This window comes from Micropterus dolomieu, linkage group LG21, assembly GCF_021292245.1.
Source record: "Micropterus dolomieu isolate WLL.071019.BEF.003 ecotype Adirondacks linkage group LG21, ASM2129224v1, whole genome shotgun sequence".
NCBI classification, from domain to species: Eukaryota; Metazoa; Chordata; class Actinopteri; order Centrarchiformes; family Centrarchidae; genus Micropterus; species Micropterus dolomieu.
The window spans coordinates 5,925,667-5,936,024 of NC_060170.1; the positions used below are offsets into that span (position 1 = coordinate 5,925,667).

The 10,358-nt window shown below is 42.9% G+C and overlaps 1 protein-coding gene across 1 annotated transcript in view; it reads right to left on the reverse strand.

Annotated features, from left to right (window-relative positions):
• The window catches only part of cds2 (CDP-diacylglycerol synthase (phosphatidate cytidylyltransferase) 2), a 37,192-nt gene that overhangs the window by 15,933 nt on the left and 10,901 nt on the right, over nt 1-10,358 (reverse strand). The window lies entirely within an intron of this gene.

Sequence of the window (10,358 nt, forward strand, 5' to 3'; positions counted from 1 at the left end):
CGAGGCCTCGCGAACCTACGGTGAATGTGTGAGTTTATTTGATTTTGTTGTTGCAACCTCATCCGACCGTTGTGAGCAACTTTGGACCAGAAACTCAGAAGCCTTCATTTATGGCCTTGAATAAATGAAAATACGGCTCTGACAGCAAAACCCTGAGTGGGCCCTATAGCGACACCAAACGAACTGAGATCAGAGCAAAAGCCTTGGCTGACAGCCCGTTGCTGCAAGCGCTTCCCACAAGAGGACTCCGGAACCAATCCACCGGTTTCAACCCAACTTGAAAACGCCACTGGGGTCGGGCCAGAACCGACTTCCCGAGCCAACCGGCAGTCGAGCCTCGCCACGGGACCTGCGGCAACGGTAGGCCAAAACAAACAACACTCTGTGACTCGTTGGTGTTCTATGGGCTCCATCCACAGTTAATAACCCTTAGATTAGACAAATTAAATCTGCATCCCAATTTCGGTCACTCGTTCCCTCATACTCGTAGAATTCTCTCCCTCTACAATATAAACTGAAACTCAATCAAACCTTACATAGGCTACCCTGTTTTAGTACCTCCTTGTTGTCATATTAACTGTTATCCCTGTAATATCACCACATTTACCCACAATTGTACCCTCTTCTGTTAGTTAATAAATTCACTTTGAGCACAGCGATGTATGTGTGTGTGTTATTCAGAATCTAGAGTCCCTATACACAGAACTTACGCTCAGATCTGAGACTGACTGATTGACCTTACGATTTCAGAATAACAACTAATGAATTAACCGAACTCGGTATAATTCTCAGGCTATACTCAAGGACCTAAAGCCTTGGGCGGACAAGCAAATCTTTAGGTGGTGCTCCTAATTTCGAGGTATAAATTGATATTCCCGGAAATATTAATTATCATAACTGTATTAAAATTGGTATTCCCGGAAATATTAATTTTCATAACTGTATTAAAATTTTACGTAGCCGAGATCTGCTACACAGGGATGACTTTGTCTGTAAAGTGCCGACGACTCGGTATCTCGTATCTCGGTTCCAGTGTTGTCAACATTCTGCAAAATCCATCATTCTCGACCACGCTGTAAGGGCGAAGGTCCTTGCAAATAAATTCGGCGATGGACTTAGTGATACTCTGTGCCCTCTGCGACCCAAAGGGGAGCTTTGCTTTGAACGCAGTAGTGATTGTCGGCTGACTTGGTTTGCCCTCATTATCACCTGAGAGTAGTTCACCGTGATAGCGAACGAGGTGCATTTGCAGATTCGTAGTGTTGCTGTTATATTTTATCTTTGCAAAGCAGTTCTTGCAGATTGCATAGTCTTTATCCACTGCCTTTCCGACGACTGTCTCGTAAAACCCGAAGTGTCACCACACTTTAGAGTGGAAACTAGCGGGTGGGTCTTTGATTAGTTTTTTATTGTTTTCCGCCATTCTTCTCGCTTCTCTTTTTTTCTGCAATTCTCTGTTGTTGTTAGTTAACTTGTGTTCTTCACCGGCCGCTGTTTGCGGGGGGGCGCTGTTCGAGTAAATAGGGGTAAAGTGGCGCAAACAGCAGAATGGTAGATATTTGGTAGTGACAGTGACACTGACAATGGGTAAATTAATCATTTTGTGTTGTAATAAAATATCGATATTGGGCATTAGTGTATCGATTATTTATTGCGACAGAGAGCACAACAATATATTGCAATATCGATTTTTTTTCCCACCCCTAATATTTTCATCTTCAGGTAGCTGATTGCCACCGGCATTTTGTGCCTTCAGGTTACAGCTGAATTTAGCCTATTTAAAAATCAAATGTAGCCTAATTGGACTAAAGGAGAATTCCAGCACTTTATTCCAGTTTGGTAAATGATGAATGAGCAACGCTGTATTAAATGTAGTATTGTTAATGCATTGATCCTTCCTCTACTCCTGCCTTTTAACATAAATAACTTATCATGGTCTGCGTTGGCACGCATTCGTATTTCTAGCTCCACCCGATTAAAACGCAGGCTCTGCTCTTTATTTACCCGTTGCCATGGCGAATCGTAGTATCAGAGCTCCATTAATGATGGATTTTTTTTCATTGCATGCGCTTCCATCAGGTTCAATATACTCAGATTTGATTGAACTAATTCTGATCAGCTGTTCGCCTCTGGGCGTGGCAGGGCTGAAATCATGAATGAAACTACTCCAATCCTATTGGCGTTGCTAGAACGGTAGCGTGTGACGGCGTAACTGGAGGCGTATATAAGCACGCCAGCACACCTGACACATTAGCTCTTTGCTATGAAGCAAGGCACTCCAGGCGGGGCGAGGTGTGGCCGACCGACGCAGTGTCTCGTTCCCCTTCTCGGGGGAACAAGGGTTAGATACGTAACCCGAGACGTTCCCCTTCGAGGGAACTCGAACTGTGTAGGTGACGACACTATGGGAACGCAGAATACCCACTATTCCACGCCGAAGCCCCCGCCTGCCCTCCAGCGTGCAAAAAACCTGTAGGCATGACTAGGAGGAGTGCGCACGGGTGCCGGGTGCAGAAGGAAGGTCCAGACTGTAAAACCGGTTGAAAGTGTGAGGAGTGGCCCAGCCAGCTGCCTCACACAAATCCTGGAGCGAAGCCCCTGCGAGGAGGGCCCTAGAGGCCGCCATGCCTCTCGTAGAGTGCGCCCTCATGGCCATAGGTGAAGGCAAACCGCGCACCCGATAGGCCAGGGAAATAGTCTGAACGATCCAGTTGCTGATCGTGTGTTTAGAAGCGGGGAGCCCAGCCTTGGGGGACCCGAAACACACCAGCAACTGGTCTGCTTTCCTCCACCGGGAGGCCTCAGAGTGTAAATACTCAGTGCTCTGACCGGGCAGAGCAGATGAAGTCTCCCATCCTCCGCCGTCACATGAGGTGGGGGATGATGGCGGAGTGCGGCGCCTGATTGGGAATGAAGCCCAGTGAGCAGACAATGAAACCTCACTCAGCAGCCTCCCAGTGAACACAGCACGAACATAGCCTCAAAGACCAGGGAATCCAGTACTGAGATGACTCACACAGAGCTTTATTATGGACAACATTACTTTTGCTAACCCGCTAACTGTAGCCTATCTGCCTGTATCTGTAGCTTATTAGCTCGGTCGGTTAGCCGTGCTGCTAGCGGTTCTATTAGCTTACTCAGCCCCAGGGTGCCAAGAACCAAATCCGGCAAGAAAACCACCTCTGTACTGTATTCCAGGCGGGCAAACTGGCCTCTGTCGGTCTCAGAGGCTGTGCTCGGCCCTGGTCCAGTGTTCACTCACTGAGAGCTGGAACTAGTCAACACTGAGTCTGTGTTCTGACTCCTTTCAGTGTCTGTGCTGGTAGTAATACTTATGTTGATGTTGCACATATTTGACTGTAACATGTTGTTTATTTTATACTGTATTGCAGTTTTACAACCAGGATTTCAGTAAAGAAAACACTCAACCTGGAGTCAAAACTAGACTGGAGTCTTATTGTTGATGTTCGCTATCTGTCTAACAATACTGGGACGTATCTGCCATGACAGAATAGTCTGCAATATTGCATGGGGGCGTAAAAACCACGCCAATGCTCGTCTGCAAAACGTCCCTCCCTAGCTCCCTAGTACCATAGACTGTAGCCTGTCTAAAAAAATAGAGGAAACTTAAAATAATCCCTATGAGTAATTAGCAGATGCCCCTACTCGACTTCCACAAACTTCTACAGAAAATTGCAGCACTGAAAACCAAAATCCACCAATTGTTGTTATCTATGGAAATTACACTACTTTACCATGGACTCAGTGGACAAGAGCATGCTAACACATGGCTAATTAGCACCAACAGAAACAGGAGAGCTATGTACCGGCTAATAAATCTAAAAGTGGTAGTCCTCCCAGGAACTCTCTAGCTGCAAAGCCTAAGAGTAAATAATTTCCCTGGGAAATTGGAGGATGATTAACAGGCAGAGCCCAGCGCCCTGAGATTTGTACACAAATCGTGGTCAGCTGCGAATGGGAGTGGGAGCAACAAACCTCCCCAAAAGTGTGCACCTGGAGAACATACTTTCACTTTGAAAGTATTTTGACTTTGCCTCAAAAAGTCAGTAAAATTGTAGTGCATCTGTAACCTATTTTACTTCCTAAATCACTCGTCTGTTCCCTTCGCCAAGGACACGAGACAAGGGGAATCAAAACAAGATCAAGACATAACACAGTAGAAACCTTGAGGGAGAGCCACCTCAGCCCCCTTCCTGAGCTTTGATCATGGGAGATGTCAGAGCTAAAAGGAAGAGTTTCCAGCCCCCTCACCAACAACCACCAGTGAGGATTCACTTTCTTCACCACCCCAAACCCCATCCAGGTTACCCTCATCTCCTCCGGTCCTTCCTCGCCCTATTCCAGTCCGCTAAACCCCACATTTGTCACAGTTACACCCCACCCCCCCCATCACAATTTTTAACTTAGAATTGAGAAATATGTCCTTATCTCCAATAACAATAATAATGCATGTGCCATGTTTGCTACTGTCAGCAGGCTAACAAACCGTCCTGTCAGTATACGCTGAACTTGTATCTGCCAGTGCCTGCAGTGAGTTTGCCTTCTACTTCACTGACAATTTTTTTTAAAAAGGCAGTCATTGTCTCCATTCCAGGTACAGATTATGTGCTGTGCTTGTGTCCACTTAAAAGGCAGGGTAGGCAAGTTGTTTCTAAAACACTTTGTCATATTTGTTGAAACTGTCTTTATACACCAATACATATTAAAACATTAGCTACTCTGAAAAAGAGAGTATAAAAATCGGCTATGAACTGAACAGGACAGCCCTTTTCCACTTTATCAGCTTGACCATGCTGAAACAGGTTGCACACTTTTTATTTTATGTTTTTACCTGATTTTAAGTCCTGCAGGCTCTCGCCCCACAGAGTGGAAGAGAGGTAAATGTCAATATATATTTTTCAATAATCAATACACTATTGTTGGTCAAACAGCATCATTAAGCAAAAACTAAAGAAATCTTTCAACAATGTTAACATCAGCGTCGGTGTCGATGCTAGTTTGTTTACTGTTTTCTTCTTATCTTATAACGCAGATTTGCCGTGATATTTCTCTCGCTTCCGGGCTTCCCCCGGTAACCCCCGTGTTTCATGTCATACCGCTATGAACTGTGGGCAATTCCCTCAGCCAAGGTCTGCAAGAAATGGGTCTAAAAAGAGCTCAAAATGTCCACGAGAGAGCCCTCGCGCACTTGACGGTTTGACAGTGGGACAGCCCTAAGCTCTCATGGACTTCCCGGGAACGCGCCTCAAAGTCTGCGAGTCTGTGAGGGTGGACATTGGGATTGGGCCTGGAGCCACCCACATGCGCGCACCTGGTCAGCTCTCTCCTGACGAGTAGTGATGTGCAATACCACTTAATTCCTATATGATCCAATACCAAGTAATACCCAGGCCGATACCAATACTTTTTACATATTTTATTTCTAGTTTAATGTGACCTCCCCCCTCCCATTTCTGTATTTATGAGAGAAATAAAGAGTAGGCTATAGCCTTACCAATTCAAAATAATAGCTGCATCATATTCTTAAATTATAATGAAAATATCCTGTTCAGAACTGCCGCTTCATAACATCATCCTATTATTGTGACAGACTTAATCTCAGATGGTTAGCGAAGTTTGCGGTGTTGCCAAAGTATTTCACTGTCTTTGCACACACATCACACACACACACACACACACAGCCTCATTATTACCTTCACAGCTAAAATACAGCCAGACGTGACTGTTTTTACAGTCAGCCAGTGTCAGTATTCAATCGCGGGAAATGTGAAGGTCTGCAGCGACGCACTTCAAAGAAGTTCCGTCACAGAGCCGTAGCGCAAGCATGACTTTGACAGGCGGAAGGAAAAGTAATTCCTATCAACCGAGTATAATTAGACTTGGTGACATTAAGATACTTAAGATAAAACACACACTCACTCCAAATGACTGAGTTTAGATATTGATCCTTTTATATGAGTATCAATCCTAGAGCAGGAAACGTTGGTATCACAAATCCGCACATCACTACTGACGTGTATTTTACTTTGAATACCCTGGACTCCACTATGTTTGTAAGTGTGTTTGGGTCCTCCAACCTGCTCACCCAACCACGCATCCTGACACAATGATGGTGACAACTGAGGTATCCCAAGGGGCTGAAAAGTTACACCGTGGTCGCTTTATTTCTACTGGACAGGTAATCTGGCTTTTATCATTTTGATTGTAATTTGTTACTTTCATCTCTAGCCAACGTAGCTACCTACTTAGCATACAGCTAACGGCAACTAGGAGTGCAGGCTGGTGGAGCGAGCCACAGTAGAGATGATGAATTATATGTAACTGCAGCTGAGTTGGCTGAGAGCTGTGTTTGCCGATGCTGACATTAGGTAAGACTATGTTATTCACCACCTAAATTTATTTTTATGCTATGTTTACACCTAACGTTTTCTTTACCATGTATTTAATCTATTTGTGTGATTATTTTGTGTCTGCAAGTGTTGTTTGACTGTATGTTACTCTACAAATGTGGTGATGAAGCTGTGTGTTCTTGTAGTTATGAGAAAGACATGTAAACGTAAGTGTACATAAACAACGCTGGCTAAAGGTCCCCAAGTATTTGCATTTCTGGTCTATAAGCTACTGATAATATAGTTTGAAATTGTTCACTGCTAAATTTTTTGTTGTGAATTTACAATAAATAATTGGATAAATTTTGCATGATTTTCACAGTAAGGATTACAGCAATATACTGTGAAATATACTCACAGCAATTTACTGTAATTTTATATCTGTGATATTACAATGCATTGTTGTAAAAGCACAACTGTATACTGTAACTTCACAGCTTCAATGACAAAGGAATTACTGTGATATTACAGTTACAGGCCCTGTACTTTTACAGTGTGTACTGTGAAAGTAATGTACAAGTTGACAATAATTTACTGTGAATTTACAATGTGTACTGTGGAAGTCATGCTAAAATTTTCCAGTAACTTACTCTAAAAGTAATGCAGATGAAGCTTCCATTTACTGTGAATTTACAATCATTGTACAATTAACTCCCTCCCCCCAACAAATAACTCTGAGGTAAATTCAATGTTAGCCCAATGGCATATTTATTAACAAATAAATATTTATCAATGTACAGCAGATGCCAAGAACTTTAAGAGTTCAAGAAATTCAACTTTCTAGTCATAAAAGCCATCTTAAAATGCAGAGAAATTGTGCAAACTTGCAATTCAACTACCTGTTTCACAATTCAACTATTCAACTAGCTGTGTCACAATAACAGTAATGGACAGGATGGGAATGAGGCCTTCATGGCAAGATAAGAGAGCAAGGGAGAGAGCGATGAAGGAATGTCTTAAAGGGGTCAGGTCTCAAACATTATAATATGTCCACACGCAACAGCATTGTGTAAAAATCTTGTAGTGCAAAGTTGTCTTGAAAAATTACAAATAGAACAAGGCTACTCAAAACTGAGCCTGACAACTACCGCTGCAATGAGGTGTTCATTGTTGTCCGCTTCTTGGTCTTTGAGCCTCTTTCAGGATTGATGCCCAGGAAGCACCTGTTAATAAGCAAAGATAGTTTCAGGTTTAAATAGACTTACAGTATGTATTGCAGACAGCATTTATCAAGGTGTGCTTTTTGCTGTGCTTTTTCCCCACATCAAACCCTAATAGATTTATAATCCAAACTTGTTAGATCTACTCTCACCATAATTTTTTTAAGCCATTTTTAGCCAAGGTGCCTCAGGTTAGGTTTGCCTGAGGCAAAGTGGTTGATTTTCTACTATGAGAGGCCATATCAACGTGCGCCGCCACTGAAATGCATCTTCACGCAATTGGCCAGTTGGTAAATTAAAACCAAAACCTGTTGAAAGTATGACAAACACATCCTTTTCAATTAAGGGCCTGAGAGCATTTTATTCTGCTTTTAAAGAAAATTTCATCTACTTCATTCAATACATTCGCATTTCGCAATAGACGTTTCGAAATCATCATTACATAGCCTGCCCCAAAACAAAATAAATAGCTGTGATTGGACCGGCAGGTATTTGTCAGCATAACGTGTAGAAAACCAGACTGATCTGCAGAGCGAAATTGAATGAGTTCGCGAGATCAGGATGGTCTTACCAGGCTAGCCTCAGGTACCTTGTTTGTCAGCATTTTAGACCTCAAGACAATCATTGAGTTGGAAGCCTGTACTATAATGTGAATTACAAGATTAAATGTGATCTTTATAAAATACCTTTGAATGAACTCCAGCGTCGACGATCCAGCGGCAGGATACTCAAGGTTGAAGACGTAATAGCTGCTGAAGAAAGCAGCTACTCCGTGTAAAAAGAAAGGGTGTGGGCCCATCACGACATGTCCCTTGATGGATATAAGCCATCCAGAGGGCTTCATCATGTCACCTGAAATGAACAGATACAACATTTTGTGTTATGAGCACTTTGCGATCTGCTTAAGATACAAAGGGCTATACAAATTTAATTCTTATTATAATTATAATTATAATTATTTATTGTGGTCATGTAGATTTCTAGAATGAAAAGAAAATAATGAGTTAGAAATGTCGATACTAGATCAAAGTAACATTACCTTGAATGATCAAGCAGGGGGTGCTGGGGAGTTCTGCAGTATTGACGTCCACAGCAGTGGCACATGGCTGTAACATAGTTAACACACAATAGCATGGATTTAGGATAAAGGATAAATATTGTTCATTGGTCAGAGGTAGTAAATCATGCAAGGTAAATGTTGATAATGTAATCACTCATTTTGCATTTTAAATATTTGAATAATAAATCATCAACTTCAAGCATCAAACTCTCCTTCGGCTCTTTGAAGTACAACATTAGAAGCAGCACGATGCAGGCAGCCTTGTTAGAGTCTGGATCATAGCAGGCCAGAACATCACGGATCTTGGGGTTGTCCAGTGTTGCACAGTAATCCAGGATGGTCTGTCCTCGTCGACTAATTGCCTCCTGTAGCTTCTGAAGGACATCGACGTCCGTCAGGAGGCCAAAGTGTGAGAATAGGCATTTCTGAGAGAAGAGAAATAGCCATTCCTATTCGATCTCAGACATCGCTGGAGCAGGCACTTTGTTTAGGTATTTCCGCAGGATGACGTATGTCTTTTCCATCATTGGTTCTGCTCTCTCTGCCCAACTCATTCCTTCCTCTGTGTATACAGACATACAAATGTATTGTTAGTACCCAAGTAACAATTTGGCCTTGTAGCCGCCCAACACACACAGTGTTCAGATCTTTACCAATTACTAAAGTCTAAACAAAATTACCCAAAAAGAGAGTAGATGGCATGCCTGAGTAGATGTTCAGCAGATCCCTCTTCATATTCTCCAACGTTGCCTCAGTCTCCCCCTCTGGCGAATCTGCTGGGCCCCACCTGACACACCTAGGAGTGGGCATCACAGGGTAACAATACTATTGGGGACGGAGCAAGTCGTCTCATGACTGAAGGGTCAGCAGTTTGATTCCCTTTTGTGACTGTCTAAATAGACCCATCCCACAGAATTTATGTTACAGTGTAATAGTTTTGTAAACACAGGTGTATTTTATCAAACTAATTAAAGGGATATTCCACCATTTGGGGAATTAAGCTCATTTTCCACCTCCCCTCGAGTAAAACAATTGATTTTTACCTTTCTCCCGTTCATCCAGCAGTTCCCTGAGTCTGGTGATACCACCTGAAAGTAGTCCGCGTTGCACTCTACGGGGACTATTTTCACGTGCTGCGTAATATCACTGCGCCCATAGTACGTTTGCAATGTTCCTTGACTATTACGCCAGAATGAGAGTCCATAATCACAGTTAATTACACCTGTGTTTACTACACTATTAACATCGCAACATACTTGCTGTGAAAATGGTCCATGTCAAATTGTCAATAAAGTAGTCAAGAGAAAAGTATGTTTTGTCCTGTTTCAGGGTTATTCATGGTCATATACAATTGTAGTGAACAACGGTGTGGATTTGTGCATTTCACATTGAATAAATTTGGAGCTACCCTAAATTCCTTTCTCCTCCCCAGAGAAGAAGGGGAGGGGTCAAAGTTGCTTTCTCTAAGTGCTAGCCCGACCATAAAACTGGCACCTTTTTGATTCCGAAGCTGATAACGCGGGGCCTGACTGTTAAACTGACAAAGGGACACGAGCCAGCCATTGGCATCTCCCTGAACAGCCTATCAAAACTGGCCCCACCACACACGTTTCCGTGGAAACTGACCTTATTCTTTGTTTTATTACCACATCAAAAGGATACTCCTTGTCTCACCTAAGTGTGACATGTTCCAGACACTGAACTTTGGATGACAAAGGACTGCAGTCT